Source organism: Miniopterus schreibersii, assembly GCF_964146895.1.
Source record: "Miniopterus schreibersii genome assembly, chromosome: 4".
Lineage (NCBI taxonomy): Eukaryota > Metazoa > Chordata > Mammalia > Chiroptera > Miniopteridae > Miniopterus > Miniopterus schreibersii.
In genome coordinates this window covers 14,076,274-14,096,629 of record NC_138105.1, presented here as the reverse complement: position 1 = coordinate 14,096,629, position 20,356 = coordinate 14,076,274, and the positions used below count along the sequence as shown (strand labels likewise).

At 48.8% G+C, this 20,356-nt stretch overlaps 1 protein-coding gene across 1 annotated transcript in view; it reads right to left on the bottom strand.

Moving 5' to 3' along the window:
* The window catches only part of GRXCR2 (glutaredoxin and cysteine rich domain containing 2), a 46,660-nt gene extending 29,911 nt beyond the window's left edge, over positions 1 to 16,749 (bottom strand). The window contains exon 1 of the mRNA XM_081136098.1: positions 16,698 to 16,749. The gene's annotated coding sequence lies outside the window, so the exon portion shown is untranslated. The remainder of the gene's footprint in view (positions 1 to 16,697) is intronic.
* Positions 16,750 to 20,356: the final 3,607 nt, after the last annotated feature.

The window sequence follows — 20,356 nt, the reverse complement described above, 5'->3', positions numbered from 1 at the left end:
GTGTGTAGCTAAAAACTGGCAGTGAAGTCCAGGGTCTGTACTGGAGAAATCTAGATCATTCTCTTCACTCCCTGAGGTCCCCCTGTCATAAAAGAGCTTCCCCTGAAACTCAGCATCCCCCCATCTCCCTTCTGCAGGACCGACTCCTAACCTGTGTCAGAGCTGCCAGTGAAGTCATCACGAGATTTCAGGGCTGAGGAAAGAGGGTCTAGCTCAGAGTCAAAAAATGAGAGCTCTACTCCAAACTCAGGCCATCCGATGACTGTGTGGCCCAACAAGCCCTGAGCCCTCTCTGGGCCTCTGCTTCCTCGTGTCTGACATCATCGGTTGGCCTCTCTCAGCAATGACCACCCTACAGTTCTCTCTCCAGCAGCGATGGGAAGGGAGAAGACAAAGAACACAGTGAACACAAAGAATCTGGCCTCCTCCCTCGGTTTATTGATTTGTCAGAGGCCACAATTGACTGTCTCTCTCCGGAGTAGATGCGCAGCTGTTGCTCGCGCAGTGAAAGCCATATTTTGCCTGAGGAAACAAAATGTTCCAGGAAATTTCACAAACATTGCTCTTAAATTGCTGAAAGAGCCACAAATTCACATCAAGCAGATCATTACATGAAGCCTGAGGTCTCAGATGTTGTCTGTGAGTGCCTCTCCCCTATGAACATTTTACAAAAGTTCAGAGACGTGCCCTGGGCTGCCTGGTTTAAACAAGCAGCGTTGTCAGGAAAGGCCAAGGAGCATGTGTGACTGGAGCTGAGGTCGGCCTGGCCGGCTCCAAATCCAGGGAGCTGACTGTGTGTCAGCATGAGTCTCTGCCCGGAGGGGCACTCGGTGCTGAAAACACAGCTCTGGGAGGATGACCTCACTCCCCCCATCCCCCCCGTTCCTGCCCAAGGCCCCTCCATGCCACCCCAGCCCAGGTCAGAGCCCAGGAAACACACGTGTTCACACACACACACACATGCCCCACCTCCACTCCACTCCTGAGAACCATCACCTCTGAAGGAACACGGGCTGATAGAGACTCAGAGTAGGAGCTGGGATACTGAGGTCCTGGCCTCAGAACTCATGGATCTTCATCACCCCCCCCCCCAAGAAACAACCTTCTCTGAGTCCTAACTGCAGTGTCTGCGATTTCTCAAACCCCTTCTCTGAGGATCTCTTCCCCTGCTCCTTACAGGAGGCACAAGACCCTATCGCCCCAGCCACAGGATTGGTTCAGTGTTGCGCAGATAACTGAAACAGAATAAAGCACACGCTTCCCTGATGTTTCTGTCACCGATTCCCCGAGACCAAGCTGCCCTGAAACTTAATGGCTTTCAAGGACAACCATTTCACTCTGCCTCATGGTTCTGTAGCCGGGGTTTCAGTCATCTGGAGGCTGGGCTGGCCTGAAAGAGCCGGGCTGATCACTCACATGGCTGGTGGTGCCGGGGCTGTTGACTGGAGCATCTCCCTTCTTTTCCCCATGGTCTCTCCACGGGGCTTGCTAGTCGGGTTCCAAGAGGGAGCACTGCAAGCAGGCAAGTTCCAGTTTTCCAGCTGCTTACCAAGCCTGTTTACATCCTGCTTGCTAAAGTCAAAACAGGTCATACATCTATGCTCAGAGTCATTGAGGGATGGCCCTGCACTATGCATGAACACCAAAGAGCACGGCTCTTTGGGAGCTACCAGTTAACCAGTACATTTCCTTTTGTGCTTAAGCTGGTTTGAGTTGCTGTCACTGTTGCCAAATTCCAAATCCAGGGAGCTGCCTGCCTGTGAACATGGGCCTCTGCCCATGTTCATGACGAACACAGTCGAAAGATCTGAATTCAGTTCTTGTCCTTACCACTCTGCAGCCAAAAAGTTACCTGACCTATCTGAGATCCAGTTTCTTCATCCTTAAGAGAGAGATTATACTCAGTTCAGAATACCATTGTGAAAAGTAAATAAAACGAAAAGCCCAAGAACATTTATAAATCCAAACGTGCTATACAAATAAACAGATCCTGATGATGATAAAGAAGGAGAGACTGAAAGTTTAAATCAGTTCAGTGTGTTATTCATTCATTTCACAGTTACGAGATATGCACTATGTGTACAATACTATTGTAACTGGGTGGCTGTGGAAGGGGAGGAGATGACCAGGCCCCCAAGGAATCCAGAGTCCATACGGGAAATAGGTATGTACGTATATAACATTAACCCAAAGGCCCCCCAACAATGCTGCCTCAAGAAAGGGCTAAATAAAGCACTATGGAAAGAGCTGGAGAAAGAAATCACTCTGAGGACATCTTAGAGTATATGATACTTAATCCAGGTCATAGAGAATGTGTTGGCTTTTAAACATAGGCAAAAGGCGTTCAGGACAGTGGTCATCAAATAAACAAAGGTTGGGAAGCATACAGGAGGTGTTTAATAAATTTTATATATGTATGTGTATGGATGATAAATGAACAAATGGTATTCCAAGGATAGCACATAGTCCGTGTTTCTGCAATAAAGGGAATACGGGAGTTCGCGGTGAGAGATAAAACTGGAGTAGACTGGGGCTGCATTATGATGACCTGCCCTGGGATCCTGGCATTTATTTAACTGAGGAGTCGATACCGATCCTGGAGCATAATAGTGACAAGATCAGAACCATGTTCCGCGAAAGCCGGTGTGGTGGTGATGAGGGATGAACCTGACGATGACACTTCTGCTTCCCTTTACAGGAGTGTCCTCCCTCTCTCAGCTGATGGAATGTCCACGGGCCTGATATCCCTACTCCCTCACTCTACCCCAGTGGTGGTCAGACGATTCAACTTGGCCAGTGGGAGCATTTCATCCCCCTGACTCACAGTAATGGGTTCAGGCAGAGGCGCCCAATGCAAGCGAGGCCAATGAGATTGTCTTCAGGACTTTGGGTGGAAGCCTTGGAACAGACATGCTCCCCCCTCCCCCCCAAGGTATTATGTAAGCCTGAAGTTTATGGTGACCAGGAAAGCCTGTCTGAGAATAAAACCAGCAGGGAACGTAATCGAGACAATAGACAAAAGGGAGTCGCTGGCTAATGGCTTCATCTGAGTCCCTGGCTAGAGCTCCCTCAAAGTACTGCACCTCTGAATTTCCAGACACATTGGAAGTGATCCAATCCCATCCCCGCTTGATAGGGTTTTCGGTCTTTTTGTAATGAAATGAGTCCCTACTTAATATAGCCAGGCATTATGTTGACCCCTTCATCATTCATTCATTCATTTAACAAATATGTTTAAGTGCCCACTGTGTGCCAGGTACTACTCTAGGCACTGGAAATAGAGTGAAAAAACAGACAAATATTCCTGCTCTCACAGAACTTACATTCTAGAGTGGACAAGGGGCAGACTGGATGGCATCAGAGTGATAATGGGGGGACAGGTGGGATCCTGGAGAGCTTACTAAGCCATTTTAAGGATCTAGCTTTTGTTCTGAGAAACAGGAAGCCATTGGAAAGTGTTGAGCAAATGCGGGGCACGCACCAGTGCAGACTTAAAGGGGTGGCTCTGGCTGCTGCGCCGAGTTTGAAGAAGGGCACAGGAGAAAGGAGGCCAGTTGGGACAGTGGAAATGTGGAAAGAGAGGCCGGTAGCTTGCTCCATGGTGGCAGCCGTGAAGGCGGTGAGACCTGGTCAGCTTCCGAATCTATTTTGAAGGTGCAGGCCAACGGGTTGTTGACGAATTGGACATGGAGTCAGTAGGAAAAGAAAAGTGTTGGGGACACTCCAGCATTCTCCCTGGAGCACCTCTAAGGACCAAGTCCTTATTAACAGAGCCGGGTAAGACTGAGACAGGAGCAAGTTTCGGGATGAAGATCAGGTGTTTGTTTTTATCACGTTAAATGTGGGGGCCTGTTGGGCTTCTAAGCGGAGACACAGGGTAGGTGGTTAAATATCAGCGTCTCGAGTTCAAAGGAAACGCCTGGACTGAAGTTATAAATCTGCACCAAGCTCAGAGACAGACCACAGGGAGCTTCAGCCTCATCAGTGATGGGGGTAAGGATGCTCCTGCTGCTTTATTTGTCTTCTGTCCCCTCCTCTTGCTCCCACGTGTGCCTGTAATTGCTTTGAGAGGCCTCAAGCCCAGGCCAGCTTTCCTCCAGCCTCAGAGGGTGATTCTATACTCTAACAGTCTTATCCAAGAAAACTTTTTTAAAAAGTTTTTCAACTTGAAAGTACAAGAAATCCAAGAGAGTAGGGATGACCATGGTCGAAAAACAGAAACAGACTCACTAGGAACAAAGTTCCCTGCCCGAGAAGTCTCAGGGAAACCTGGAAATTCCTGGGACGGACGCAGGAGCAAGACAGGCACAGAGAGCACCACCTGGGCCGCAGGTGGCCGAGTAGGTGTCAGCGCAGAATCCCGGTGCCTTCCATCGGCTGACGAACACTGAAATATTCTGACGACTCCTTCCACCCAAAATAGGAACAATGAACAGGGAGGGGTGGTTTAGATGTTAATAGGAGCGGTATTTAAGGAAGAAAATGGAACCTATTGTTTTGCACACAGCTGGATCTACTGAAGGAAATTTAGGGTGTCTTTCCGAGGGTTTCTTTCAAAATATGCTTACTTACAATAAGCAAAAACTCCGGGGAGTCGCAGAGCAGGGAAAAGACCTGGGGATTGGGAATCAGAGGTTCTCATTTCCATCTCCAGCTCTATAGCAAATCATTGATTTCTAAATGTCACATTCTAAAATGCAGATTGTAAGATCACCCGCAGTTGTTATGAAGTGGGAGAGAGACAATGCACGTGGCGATGACAGAACTAGAAGCACTGAGAACCACCGCACCCAGGTGCTGGGCCCAGGCGCCTGACGGGTCGCCGTTCTGAGGCTTCCACATCTGGAACGTGTGGGGTGAGGTTGAGGGCTTTGGAAGAAGAGTCCTTGGATTCAAATCCCAACTCTGGGTGACCTTGAGCAATCCACTCACCCCCTCTGCATTCAGTTTCCTCAACTGTAAAATGGGGATTATAATGCTTCTTGCCTTATTAAGAAGGTTATCAAGAAGGCTAAATAAGGTATTATATATGCAGCACTTAGCATGGGGCCCAGGATATAATAAGTGCCGGGTAGTTATTAGCATGTATTGCTTTCATGGGTAATTCTCCTAACAAGGCTGTGAAGTGTGGAGTCCTCATTACTGCTGTTAGAGCTGTCAAATTAGAGTGATTGAGGGACTTGTCCAAGGTCACACTGCTGGTACATGATCAGCATCACTAGTGAGTAGTAAAGAATGTGGAAATGTTAATTATTTGTATTTTCATGTTTGGAAGGGATTGAGGGATCTTCTGGTTTGTTCCCTAATGTTGAGGGTGCAGGGCTTCCCTGTTCAGTTCCTCAGCTTGAGAAGCTATTAACATCCCTCTCCGTTCAGCTGCTCTATCCAAACAGCCACGTTTCACTTCCATTTCACGTTTTCAGAGACGTCTTTCCTGACCGTCAACCGAAGACAGTCCCCACCACCCCCATGAGAGTAACTGCCTGTAGCATCATTACTCTGTTTCATTCATTTTCTTTGCAGAAGTAATTAACTCTCTCCTTTGGTTGCTGTCTTTCCCTTCCCACCAGAATGTAAGCTCCTTGAGGACTTCTTCACCACTCAATCCCCATTGCCTGGAGTAGCGCCTAGCACACAGTAGGTGCTCAATACATGAGAGATGAAGCCAGAGTAATAACGATTCTCTCCTATCTGCGCCTTCTGACCGTGACCTCATTTTACTTCTCCTATAAATCTTTTTCAATAGTCTTCTGTCTTAGATCTGTCTGCAAATAACAAAGGAGTTGGGATAAATATTCTTGCTCCCTTTACTGGCCCCCATCAATTCCCTTCTCCTGCGCATTTCCGAGGCGAACAGGACAGTATGATCAGGCGAGATCTGCTCCCCCCCCGGAGGCGGGTGCTAAATTGTGAGGATTAACGAGCTCCCCGTGGCCCTCACTCATTCCAGGTGTCACGCCGTGGCTGAACCAATATTGGGGCTCATATTGTACATCGCCGTTCATTTCATTCCTATGCTCTTGTACCTGCAAGCGAGTCTCTGCCAAGTTTGTTTTAATAACAGCATTCCAGAGGGAAAATGCCAGCTGAGTCCATTCCTAAAACAAATCGACATTACACGAGAGGTATCCAACTCTGCCTTCTCAAACTTGGAGGCTGGTCATAAGCTGACAGCCACTGAAACACGTGCCGTCTCTCGTCTGAAGATAAGGTTCTCTTGGCCGGCGCCCCCAGACCGCAGCTTGGCCTTGGTGGGTCTAAATCACCCTTTCCACTCACCAAGCCAAAAGGACCCTGTTGCCCAGAGGTTTTCTTTTCCCTTCTTTCCAATAATTTCCCCACTTCCATAAAAACAATATAAGTATTAATCATAACATAATAATACATCAACTCTCCACTCTCCACTGTTGTCATGTGGTAACAAGTGACTATAATTCCTCCCTGTGATCTAATGGGGCAGACAACACAAATCGTATATAAATCAATTCATTATAAATTGTGAAAAGTGCTATGAAGGAAACTCAGACAGGGCTGAGGCCAAGAGGCCTACTTTAGGTAAAGCAATTAAGATTTAAGCTAAGTTTGGAAGAAGAATGAGGCCAGCCTTGGGAAGTGTGTGTGTGTGTGTGTGTGTGTACACATGTGCATGCACACGTCCATCAGAAGCCACGTCCCCATTTGTGGGTGAGGAAACCAAGGCTCTGCGAGATTAAATTTGCTACCCAAGGTTACTCACTTGCTGCGAGGCAGGGTTTGGAAACCCATGCAGGGTAACCCCAAGCTGCGCCCTCTCCACGCTACTATGCTGCTTCTCGCTTAAGTCAGAGAAGGTGAAGGACCGACGCTGAATTGGAGAAAGAGGCTAAGCTCCGTCCCCTGGTGTCCCTGGTCATCGCCGTGATCGCTGAGTGAGGCTGCTGGGGGGCGGAATTGGCCGCAGAGGGTCTGCCGCCTGGAAAAGGCCTGGCTCGGGAGCAGGACAGAGCAGGGGGTGAGGGAGACTCAAACGAAGGAAAGCGGCAGGGAGGCCAAGAAAAGCTCTACCTGCAGAGAACGTGGCTGACGAGAGGCCCAAGGAGAGGTCATGGGAGCGAGAACACAGGCTAAAGCAAGACCCCAAATTCGCTCTTCCTCCGGGCCCGCTCTGTGGGCAGGACTGAGACACCGGCTGAATGTCAGGCCATTCTGAATTCCCCTCAGGCATAGGCAGGATGCTTTTCCCCATTTTCTCCATTGTTCATTCAAAAAACATGTACTGAGTGCATTCTAATGCGGGGCACTGACAACACACACGCACACACATGCACACGCACACGCACACGCACACGCACACGCACGAAGGAAGTGGTCAGACGGGTGTTGTCTGAAACAGGGCTCGCCAGCAGGTGTCCCAGCCAGGGGCCCTAAGGAGTCCCACCCGCGCTGTGCCAGGCACTGTGCCACGTCTGGGAGTACAAGGGCGAATGACATCATCTCACCCACGGGAGCTCAGGGCCCAGGGAGGCAGACAGACGGGCCTGCAGACAGCCCCAACCAGTGGGGCAAGAGGCGGGGGAGAGGGACGTAAGGAGGCCATCGAGCGCATGAAGTGTCCCTTCTTTCGCTCATTCAGAAAAGAGTTAGAGCCCTACTGTGTGCCAGACGCTGCTCTAGGTGCAGGGGGCGAGGTGCTGAACAGACAACCCTGCCCTCCTGGGGCTGACATCCAGGAGGCGGGGAAGGCAATAAACAAATAAATAATAAGAAATAAATCATTTCACTTGATAGCGTTAAGTGTTTTGAAGAACACAAAGCAGAGAGGCGTGAGGGAGAGGGGCAGAGAGGTGGGGGCCTACTTTAGAGTGGGTGGGCAGTGAGGGCGCTGGAGGAGAGCCCCAACTGCCGGAGGAGCCTCCACGCCAGGACCTGGGGCAGAGGGTGTGAGCAGAGGCCAGTGCCAAGCACGGAAGCCGGGCGCTGGGGCCTAGTCAAGGAACCGCGGGGAGGTGAGTGTGACCCGAGTGAGCAGAGGTGGAGCAGGCAGACGGGAGGTGAAGTCCAAGACGCACGCAGGGCCGTTGCCCCAGGGCCTGGTGTGCATTTCGGGTTTTATTCATAGTGCAATGGGAAGCCTTTGAAAGATTTTAAGAAAGATACTGGTACGCTCTGATTGACATTTTCAAAAGGTAACTGATCAAATGGGTTGTGGAACACTTAGATTCTGAGCATTTATCATTTTTTTAATAAACCTATTTTAGCATAATTTTAGATTCACCACAAAAATAGTACAGAGACCTCCTATACCCTGGGGAGTTTCTCCTACGGTTCACATCTTACATAAGCATGGTACATGCAACACAATTAAGACATTACGTTGGTAGATTGCCATTAAATGGGCTGCAAACTTCATCTGCATTTGTCCAGCGCTTCCCTTAATGTCCTTTTTCTGGTCCAGGATCCAATTCAGGATGGTACACTGAGTTTAGACCCATTGTCTCTTAAACAGCCTTTCAATATTTGAGGAAATACCCACGTCAGCGAGAATCAGCTTTTCTGGTTTGTAACTTAAAGTCCTGATAGAAAATTAAAATAAAATAAAATATAAAATAAAATAAAAGTCCTGACAGATAAGAGGGGAAAGAATAGACTCAGGCAGGCTGCTTCCAGAGGTTTCTTAGGTCATCTAAGCAGAGAGGAGGGAGCCTGCTTAAAAGAATGGGGTGGGTGTCAATTTAATCAATACAGTCCCACATTTGGAAGAACACAGTCTCAGAATAATCTTTTAACAATAAATTTAGCTTTACGAAAAACTCATTACATTGCCCTAAATTTTCTCATTTTTGTGTGAAGAGAGTGTAACTTTAGATGGCCTTATACTGGTCCAGCCCACAGCTGCCTCAAAAAGTATAATTGTGGATTCGCAAAATTATAATTACTTACTCAACCAACAGACATTTACTGAGCGCCTTCTATGTTGCAGGCACTATGCTATTATTCTCTCCAGATTGATGTGTTTCCTGACCTGGCAGAGTCTATGTGGGCATCAGAAGAGTTTTGGTTTTCGGAGCATGCTATGGACCAAGGAAAATCAAGGAACTAACTGCACAACAGACCTGTTCGGAGATTTATTACTAACCGGGTGGAGCTAGTGATTACAGGCAACTTGACATTGAACTACTCGCTGTAAACTGAGCGTGAAGATTGGGAGTGCCACAGAGGAGGCCCTGTCTGAGCCAGGATGGGTGGCTGCTCCTCTTCTTGGGGAAAAACCCCTCTACGGGAGGTTGGCCTTCCAGCATAATTTAATCAGCGGAAACTGTGTTTTGGGGCAACTTCAGCTGCGTCTACAACTAAACAAGCAGCAGTCCCTATAGCCTGTCTTTAGTGCTGCTCATTTCAGTTGGTCTAAATGGGGATTCAAAGGTTAGGGAATCCCTTGGTAGGAGATCTTAGACCAAAAGATAGAAACCTCGATCCTAGTTAAGAAGATTAAAAAATAATAACAAATATTACTGAGCTCGTACAATAAGCTCAGCAGATCAAGATGCACAGCTCCTCGGCAGCATCCTCCCCAGCAGCAGAGGCAAAGGGCAAAGGGCGATGGCAGCCAGGCGATGCTGGGGTCACAGGATGACAGTTACGCTCCCTGCCATCTGTGAGAGACAGCCCAAGGCAAAGTCAGCCCTGAGCAGCTGGCACTTTTTGCTTCCTTGTTTTAATGCCACAGTCTGAGAAGCAGTGGTTACTTTTATTTTTATGTATCTTGTTTTTATGTTTTTACTTATTTTTAGAGAGAGAGGAAAGGAGGAGAGCGAGAGAGGCATCGATGAGCGAGACCCATCAATCGGTTGCCTCCTGCACGCCCCCTACTGGGGATCCAGCCATCAACCCGGGCATGTGCCCTGACCGGGAAACGAACCTGCAACCCCTCAGTGCATGGGATGGCGCCCAACCAAATGAGCCATACCAGCCAGGGCGAAGCAATGGTTACTTTTAAATAGTGCCTGGGAGATTTCTTACATTAGGATCTCCAGAGGTGCTCAGTAGAAATAAAAACACTGGGTCCCTCTTCCAGGCCTCCTGAATCAGAATTTCCAGAACTTGTATTTTAGTAAGTTTCCTAAGTGATCCTGACCCACCTGAAACCTTGAGAACTGCTCCTCACCTGCCTAGGAATGGCCATGATAAGGGAGAAGTGTGGGATAGCTGCAAACAGCGGGGAGGAGGTCTTGCAGGAGGCGACAGATGGAGGCAAAGGGCCATCCCTGAGCTCTCCTTATAGTTAGAGAACGGTAGGTTTGGGTCATCTTCAATGGTCTGAGGATGTCTGTGAACCCTCCTAGTTATTGTTACTGCTTGGCTTGAACTTTCCTGAGGTTATTGTCCATCTTGATTCTCTAGGGCCCTTGGGCTGAGAACCATGAAAGCTAGAGATTACTCCCCACACTCTCTAATTTTCACACAGAAGTTTCCAGAACAACCTCAAGCCAGTGAGTCCTGCTGATTAAGAAGATAGGCTCTAGGATCTAGACACTGGAAGGCCGTGTGTCCTTGGACATCTCCCTGTGCCTCGGTTTCCTCTCTGGCCTAATGGGTTTACCAACAGAGCCCCTCTTACCGAGTGTTGCGATGAGCAAATGAGCTAATATGTCCCAAACTCTCAGCCCGCGCACAGAGCAGAGTCCACGCGTGACAGATGTTAGCACAAACAGACGGCCTGTCAAAACATGCTTGCCACCCAGCCGGTTTGCTCAGTGGTTAGAGCATCGGCCCTCAGACTGAGGGGTCCTGGGTTCGATTCCTGTCAAGGGCATGTCCCTCGGCTGCAGGCTCGATCCCCGGCCCCCAGGGCTCGTGCAGGAGGCAACCAATCGCTGTGTCTCTCTCATATTGATGTTTCTCTCTCTGTCTCTCCTCCCCCTTCCACTCTCTCTAAAAAATCAATGGAAAAAATATTCCCATATTAGGATTAACAAAACAAATATATATAAGCATGCTTGCCTGCAGCACTCCCAGCTGCCACAAGAGTCACCAGGCAGGGGTGGGGAAGAAGGGTGCACTTATTCACGGAGAAGCAGATGACACCCTGCCGAGAGCTCAGAGAGCCGCGTGCCTGTGTGGGAGGGAGGGGGCCGAGGAAAAGGGGGGCGCTGCTCAGAGCCCCTGCCTGCGCTGGGGTGGGAATCGTGTGACAGGACAGGAGAAGAAAAGAAGGGAAATAACCAACAGTGCGCCTGTCTGTCATCCTGGATGAGCAACAGAGATGGGAAGAATCCTCAAGACCAGGCTGCGTCAGTAGAGGAAGAATGAAAAAGCCTGTTGTGATGGGAAATTGATGCTCTGCGAAGCCAGAGCTTTTAGAACAAAGAGAATCAGACTGACATCTTGCGAGGCTGGGCAAGCGGGCTTCATTCGTGATCGGTTACAGGCCCTGGGGTCTTTTGTTTTCTTTTGTTTTATTGTTTTCTGGTCCCGTTTTCATGCCCAGGCCCCAAGTTGAACCCTGCGCAGAGTCTAAGAAAAAGCCTTTGAAGGGAGGTGTTGGGGAGGGGGAGGATTTCTTGTCACGGAAATACATGGGCTCTGTATTTTGAAGTGCTTTATTTGAACTGCTTAGAAAATACTTCGGAGGCAGGTCTGTATAATCTCATCCTAAACCCCACCTTCTGCTTTTCAAAGGAGGCAGTTCAGGGGTGGAGAAGGGCATGGACGTAGCTATCAGGCCTGGATTCAAACATGGTTCAAATTAAGGTGACTGATTGTGTTACCTTCGGGAAATCACTTAAACCCTCCGAGCCTCAGTTTCTTCACCTGTCAAACGGGGTTGAGCTTATAACCAAGAAATAAGACAAAGCACACACGGGATGGCATAGAGCAAGCCTCTGAGAAACTACACTCTCCTCATTGATGTCATAGTTGTCAGTATTCCTAAGAGCTTATGGGGGCAACAATGGAAACTGACATAAAACCAAGAAGTTCCCTAACTCAGAAAACACACAGATCACCTGTTTCAACCCTAACAATAACAGAAGCCATCACCAGATTGATTTGGTAAGTGCCCTGTCCTTTTTGGAAAAGCAGTTATTTCCAGGGCCGGAAGTACCAAAGGTCCACATCTCCGGAATTGTGTCAAGACTGACAAATTCTCCACCCAATGTGCCCCTTCCCCCAGCCCCAGCAACCAACTTCCAAGTTTCCTTTCTTGCCCAGAGTTTACCCCAAAGCACAAGTGGCTCTAAAGGAAAGCAATTCTTGTTGCTCTTTCTCAGGTGTTCCTGCTTTCTAGACCCACAGGTTGGTGTTCACATATTCCAGTCTCCCAGAGCAGTGGATCACTTTCAGGACAAATTTTTTTTTTTTTTTAAATATATCTTTATTGATTTCAGAGAGAGGAAAGGAGAGGGAGAGAGAGAGAGATAGAAACATCAATGATGAGAGAGTCATTGATCAAGCCCACAACCCGGGCATGTGCCCTGACCGGGAATCGAACCCCGATCACCTGGATCCTAGGTCGACGCTCAACCACTGGGCCATGCCCGCCGGGCTCAGGACAATTTTAGAAAGAAAAGAGGTATCAGAATGAGAATAAGTGTGCAGCACATAGACAAGGGCCATTATCCCTGCCCTCTGTAAAAACAAAAACAACAAAAAAGAAACCCAAAACCTCACACATCCTCCCACTCACTCTGAATCTTCCCTAAACCCTAACAAAATCCCCACCATGTGGCACGCTCTGTCCTGGGGGCTGGAAAACAAAGAAAGGAGAACATGGTCCTTGAGCTAGAAGTTCAGGGCCAGGATGGCAGACAGAGGTAAATTACACGTCAGTGGAGAGAGGAGGGCCACCTGTCGCATCCTCAGAATTGGCCCAACAACGCCTTCTAATCAGATTATTGGGCTACTGTCTGGTGGACCAGCCTTAGGAGTAGGTAGTGAACTCCCAGGGCTATTCCCAAACACCTCCCCGCCCTTCACCTGTCTCCATGCCTGAACGCTCTCATTAGTCTTCATTTTGAAATAAGGGGCCATCCCTTGTTTGAATGCCAGCAGCCCTGGAAGATGTCACCATCAGCCATGCCAAAGCCACTTTTCTTAATTCCTTTGACAGAACTCCACAGTTTAGAAAACATTTTTGTGTTTATTTTCTGGTGGTGGGACAGGCAGTTTTGTCCCTGCTTTACATACAAGGAAGTTAAAATGTAGCCTGTGGCCTCAAAGCTCAAAGAGAACAGAGCTGGGACTTGAACTCAGGTCTTCAGAGTTCAAGTCTAGTGCTCAGTGAAACCAGGCAGCATTCATCACTGTTTTTCAGTACCTAGGACATAAGTTATCTTTCTTCTTATAAGTAAATACTTAGAGGTTCTGCTGGAGAAAACAGACTTCGGTGTAGAGTTAACCTCCCACTCTGCCTTCTTCCAAGAGTCCCATGGAAGGAGGAGCTGAGAGTTCTCATGTCCTTCAATACTCGGAGCAGGGGCAGCCCAGTCACATGGCCATGGGGGAGAGATCGGGGTGCCAGGGAGCAGCTAGAGGTAACGGCCAGTTCCTGGGTGCTCAGCACGTGGCCAGCGCTCCGGAGCAGGCCTCCGCTACGTCATCCAAATGCCCCTAGGCCTCCCCGGCTCCCCCCTGTGTAACTGCAGACCCTCCCACCCCCGTTATTCGGGGATTTCTCTCCGTGCCGAGGGATAAGCTTAGGACAAGCCCTCTCGTGTTCTTCACTAAGATTTACGGCCCACCCACAAGTCCCTATAGGAATTACCTGGTCACCTCCATGGATGCTGTGGCTGTATTAAAACACTGCTCCCCGCCCTGGTCAGTTTGGCTCAGTGCATAGAGTGTTGGCTTGCAGACTGAAGGGTCCTGGGTTCGATTCCCGCCAAGGGCACATACCTCAGTTGCAGGCCCTATCCGGGGACTTGCAGGAGGCAACCAATCGATGTGTCTCTCTCACACTGATGTTTTGTGTGGGGTTTTTTCTCTCTCTCTCTCCCTTCCACTCTTTCTGAAAAGCAATAGAAAAGCAACCTGCCCAGGATGCTGCCTCCTGGCACCTCAAACCCCTGTGTAAGGCCTTCCCCGACTCTGCATTTATTTTGTCTCCTTGGCCTCACAAGGACCTGTGGGGAGAACAGGTCCTTCTGCTCATGGCTCCAACCCCTGCCTCATGGGCTGAAAATCAGTTCTTGGGCTCAGGCAGGGGCAGACTCATAATACACCTTCCACTGTCCCTGTGTCCCCATTTTGTTCCCCAGGCCCCATGCAAAGGCTCATGCTTTGTCTTTCAGTCCAGAAGCATCAAAACAAATTGAGGAATTGGGGAATCTAGGCTCCACAACCCAACCGAACACGGCTGGATAATTCCAGAAAAGTGACAGCTCCGGGGGGAGGAGGGGGCATGCAGGAGTAGGTCCCAAACTAAAGTCTTAAAAAGTGCCCCAGAGTGACAATAGCTGTCATTTATTGAGTCCTCACATGCTTATCTAACGAAGCTGCACAAGAACCCTTTGGAATAAGTACTGTGACTGCCCTCGATTTAGATAAGAGAATGGGAGTTCAGAAGGTCACTTGCTGAGGTCACTCTCCAAGCTAAGAAGTGGGGAGACGGGCCCCATCTATCTGACCCCTGAACCTAAACTCTTAACCCTGATGCTACACGGATCCCACCCCTGGCCGTGTTTGAAGGGTAACATTTCTAGTGACTCAGTTGCTCTGAGAAACAGTGACCACGGGGCGGGGAGTTTAAATATTGGGTACGTGGGAGAAGGAGAAGCTGGTCATTTTCCATCTGCAATTCAGACTGCTCATTAAGTGACAGAGGTGTCACCATGCCCCTTATCTTTGCCATCCACCTTCTAAAAGAAAGAGTCAAGGCCTGTGATTTCCTCAATGGGAAGGGTATCCATATACTTAAAACCCCTGGGGATGATGGGACCTTTTACAGGACACCAAAGGAGACGCTGGCCTATGGAATTTTCCTGTCTCTTCTGCCAATTTCCCTAAAACATGCCCTCAACACCTAGCAGTAAGTATTATGTGATAAAAGAATGTTCCAGAAACTTGCTTTTTAATCCAGGCATGCTTTAAGGGGGCCAGGCTGATACAATGTGTAGGGAGGAACCTGGTCCATCTGGGCCCCTCATTCCTGTGTCTGAGTCACACAGATGTCCTCAGCAGTAAGGACTTCTGGATTCCAACCCCCTGGGACCCCCTAGGGGTGGGGAATGTCCAAACCGCAGGCCATATATGGCCCACAAAATCATTTGGTCTGGCCTGGCCGGTGTGGCTCAGCGGTTGAGCATCGACCTAGGATCCAGGAGATCCCAGTTGGATTCCCGGTCAGGGTGCATGCCCGGGTTACAGGCTCTACCCCCAGCAGGAGGCAGCCGATCAATGACTCCCTCATCATGGATGTTTCTGCTCGCTCTCTCTCTCCCTTCCTCTCTCTCTGAAATCAATAAAAATGTATTTTTTAAAAAAATCATTTGGTCTGGGCCTGCCAAGGCAATCGCAGGCAAGACTCAAAATTCAGTAAATTCAATTAAATGTTTGTCCAACTATAGCAGGCTAATTTTTAAGTTGATGATTTTGTATGGCCCGCAAATGATGTTATAAATATCCAAATGGCCCTTGGCAGAAAAAAGGTTCCCCACCCCTGCCCTAGAACATTGAATTCCTCCTGAACCTCACTGTTTATATTAGTTCTACATAAATTGAAAATTAGCAATCATTTGATACAGCCAAAATAGGAACCCTAAAGTTAGAATGGTAGCCAGGTGGCAGTAACTGCAATATTATCCCTGCCCCAAAAGACAAGAGTACTAGTAGCTCACATCCATCTGGTGTTCACTGCATGCTAGGCCCTGAGACCACTGCATCAGTATCGCCTGGAACTGGTTAGAAATGCAAATTCTCAGGCCCCACCCCAGGTTCAGCTGAATCAGAATCCTTGAGGTGGGAGTCCAACAATCTGTTTTAACAAGCTGTCTGGGTGATTCTGATGCACTCTCACGTTTGCAAACCCTGCCTTACTTCATTGAATCCTCACAACGCCTGTGGGAGAACCAGGGACTGTTGGGCAATGCTGCTCCCATTTGACAGAGAAGGAACCTAAGTCTCATAAATACTGAGTCACCTGTCCAAAGTGAGTAGTAACACCAGGACTGGAATACAGGCCGTTTTGCTACCCAAGTTCCCCTTTCTCTGAACATGTTTCTACTTGTAAAAGGAAGCATGAGAGTCAGGGAGACGAGGGGCTACCCCCCTGGAAACCAATTAAAGGTAGCTTCAGTCCAGGGCCAAGAAAAATTAACATCTATTGAACATCAGTTGCGAGCAAGTCACTCCACATAAATATCTCATCTCATTTAATTCTCACCAAAGCCCACGCCAAGTAGGCATCCTACAATCAGATCAGATAGGGTAAGCAGCTTGTCCAGGCTCTCACAGCTAGGTACGTTGCAGAGTAAAACCTGAATCCTGCTCAGTCTGTCTCTAATTCCTCACAGCATATACATGTGTCCTTGTGGCAAAAAGACCAGAAAACCAGGGATGAGATCACCCTGCTCCAGGGGTGAAAAACCACCTCGACAGCAATTGTGGGGCTTTCACAGCCTCGCCAGTCACCCGGCCTGCTCCTCCCTCCCCACCCTTCTTTCCCTCTCAAAAACCACCAACTTTTCCCTTTCCCTTGTGGGACGGGGAAGTCAAGTTCTTACCAAACTGAACATGTTTAATCGCTTCCTACTGGAGAATTCAGCTACCTTTTCGGGGAAGCAAGGCCCTTAGTGGAGAATGATACCAGGAAGGGGGTGACTTGCCAGTTGGATCCCCAGCAATATTCACTGAGGATTATCATAATGTTATGGATGCCTTTAAGCGGCTCCCCACCCAGAACACGTACACACCCTCGAAACTGGCTCGGAATTTAACAGCAACCTACCAAGTTGATGGCTTAATAGACTTGCCAGCTGTGTGTGACATGTCATGAAATGTCTCTAAAATCAAGCTGCGCAGGAAGGTATACAACTTAAATATGTTTAAACATTAACGACAGTTTCTCAGCCATCATTTGTAGAGGTTTTTTTAAATAAGTTGCTATTTCTTTTCACTTAAAAATGCAGTATTCCCCTCCCCCCTTTGTTCATAGAATCCATGAAATATAAAATGAAAACTCTGGATGAAAATATTTGTTTACATAAATATATAAAATGGCCCCCAAACTCCCTAGCTTAAAACCTGTTGTTGCCTCTCAGGGTCTTTGAGGCTGGAGCCCAGATGTCCCTGGCTGCTCTGTCAAGCACGTCATCAGGTGGCTGCTCACACTCCAGCCCCAAAGCCTGCCACTCCCTGCCGCACACACTCAGTGCTCGGGCTATGCAGAGTACATACAGTTCCCAGAAAGTCCCAGGTCCTCTCCTGCCTTCACACCTTTCTTTGCACCTCTGTGTCTCTCAGCCTGGAATCCCCCCTCCATTTCTTTACCAGGCCAACTCCTCCTGCTCATCCCACAAAACAGCCCAGATGCCACCTCTTCAGGGAAGCCTTCCCTGACTTCTGGTGGGATCTCCCAAGGCACCATGTGCTGGAACTCATTACACTACTTCTCAGGCTATTTTGTAACAGTCTTTTTACTTTGGGTCACCTCCAAAGCCAGGAGGGGTTCAAAGAGGGCCAGGCACATAGTAAGCACTCAAAGCCCCTTTGTTACATGAATGAGTGAATGAATGACGGGTACTTATTCATTTTCCCACAAGCTCAGGGTACGCCGTGGAAATGAGATATATGACCATTCTCTCCCAACACCCTTAAAATGCTGCTTTCCCAGGGACTCATATGGTCCAACATGCCCGAGATCTCTCCAGGCTGCAGGAACCCTGGTCTAAGCATTATCTACATGAGCCCATGGAGTCCCCCAAACTCAAGATTCTTGAGATGGGTAACAAAACCAGAGCTAGGCCCAAATCCTGAAACTGATTCCAGTCTACATGGTGTGGAAACTCACTTTGGTTCAGACCTTCCTAGCATAAGGCCAGTATAAGTACGTTTTGTGTACTTTTTTATTATAAAAGCAGTGGATAGAAAAGAAAGCCCCAGCGCTCTAAAGCTGACAGGAGGGGGTGGCGTGCAGTGTTAGTTGGAAAGTTACCAGAACCCAAAGACAGGGTGGGCCCAGCACCCTGCGTGTTCCAACCTCTATACCAGGCCACGGGAACCCAAAATCTGCGGAAACTACTCTGGCTGGTATCGCAGCTGGACCCAGACAGCTGGGCGATTTATCCTAAGAGGATAAGCCCAATGCCCACGTGGAAGAGGAATTTCTGGTCCACTGTGAACTGGAAGGAAATACCATGTGTAGCCTGAGGCTGGAGCAAGGACCCCCACAGCCGACACAGATCTGTGACTTTGTGATCTCAGGAGTTGGAGACTTTCCTGCTCTATCCAGAGACCTCTCCAGTCACCAATTTTTGGTGCAGTACCTCTGAAAAATTCAAAGTTACTGAGTGGCATGGCCTTGGCCCCATTCCCAGATGGAGACCCTCAGTCTGTTGTCCCTGAGCACCCCTTCAGCTGTTGCTGAGCCCCAACTTAGACATCCCTGCTCCCTGTCCAAACTAGGAACTCCCTGAAAACCCACTGAGGCGGCTGTTGGTTCTTTAGGAAGGTTAAGTGCCAACTGTGGGGTGGGAGACACAGGGGATGAGACTTTGGGTCCCCTTAAACGCAGTCTCTCCCCCTTCACATCACTGCTGCGGCGGAACAGAGGGGGAGGTTGAGGTGACTGCCTTCTACTGGAGCCACTAAGTCTTCCAGAAGAGTGTCTGCCTGAGGGGTCTGCAGCTGGTGGAGTCAAAATCAGAAGACAGGACAATACCCAGGGGCCTGACAGTGATAGGCTAGTAAGGCATGGGCTGAGCTTCCTGGGTGCAGGGTGGTAGGGGAGGGGAGGGAGTGTCAGACTAGCTCTGGGTGGGCGGAGTGGCTCTGGGCGCAGAGGTTGGGACATTGCCGCAGGTGCTGTGGGTAAGGGGCTCCTCCCTGACAGTGTCATGGGCTCCATGGTGAGGTCACCAAGGACAGGAAAGGAGTCCTGTTCCACCTGGGGCCCTTGGTGGCAGATCTGATCAAATTCAACAAAGAGTGATTGTTGCTATGCTACTCCCTCTGGGGGAGTTGTCGCCCCAGGACCAGAAGTAAATCAAGTGGCTCTTGACAGTCAAGGTTGTTCTCATGTGCCTCAGGGGCCTGCTAGACACGGCCTGATTAGGGGGTGCCTCCTCACTGGGGAACAGCCACCCCCTTCCCTTCACCTTGGACTAGTAAGAAGCCACCTCCAGGATCTGGTCCAGGATGTGGATTTCTAGGTCACTGGGGAGGCCCTTGCCCTCCCTCCTAACCTCGACCAATAAACTGGTTCTTGCCACAATGGGAAAAACACCACCTCAGACATAAACCAATGCACGGGATAGGCACTGGAAGACCATGCTCTGATACTGGCCATTATATGATTCTCCCCAGATGTGGCTATTGCTAAGAGTATTGATAGGCAATGAGCCTGCGAGACAAATCCAGTTCACAGGTGACCACATAAAATATATTTTTTAAAATATTTTGCCATAAAATAAAAATCAAGAGGTTCATTCATATAATGGAGGTATTTTCATGGAGCTTTGAAGGCAGCAGAGAATAGACTATCACCAAGTAGCATGAAAAGTATCGTGACTTACAGCTTTTCTTGGAAAATCCAAAGATCTGCCACCCCCTTAGCAACGATGAGCTGAAGCTGAGTGATTGATGCCAGTTGCTTTCACATAGAGTGTTCTCTCAAGGCTGTCATAGTCCCTACCTGACCCACTTAATGAACCAGTCTGGTCCCCGTACGCATTGAGCTTGCAATCACTGATGTCTATCCTCACCAAGCCCTTCTATAATGAGTATTATCAGCACTGCCTACAATCTTTTTTCCACCATTTCCATGCCAATACATATGCTACCGAAGTATTCCTCTGTATGACCACGTCATGCTACATACAAAAACCAGTCCCTTCCTGACGGCCATTTAGGTTAGCTTCATTTATCTTCAATTACATTATAACAGTAAGTGCCCTTGTACATATTTTGTGTGCATTTCTCTTGCACAAACTAAGTGTGAAAGTACTGAGTGAAAGGCAACATGCATTTAAAGTTTCAATAGACAAGGCCGAAGTTGGTTTAGAACCGAAGCAGTGGCCGAGGCTGGAGAGTGGCATCGAGAGATGAATGGCCTATTATTTGAACCCACTGCTTCAGCAGCCATAGTCCCGTCCTCCTAATGCACCCGCAGCTGATGGCCACAAAGACAACCCTGCGGATGGCAGAGCTGATGGCCACAAAGACA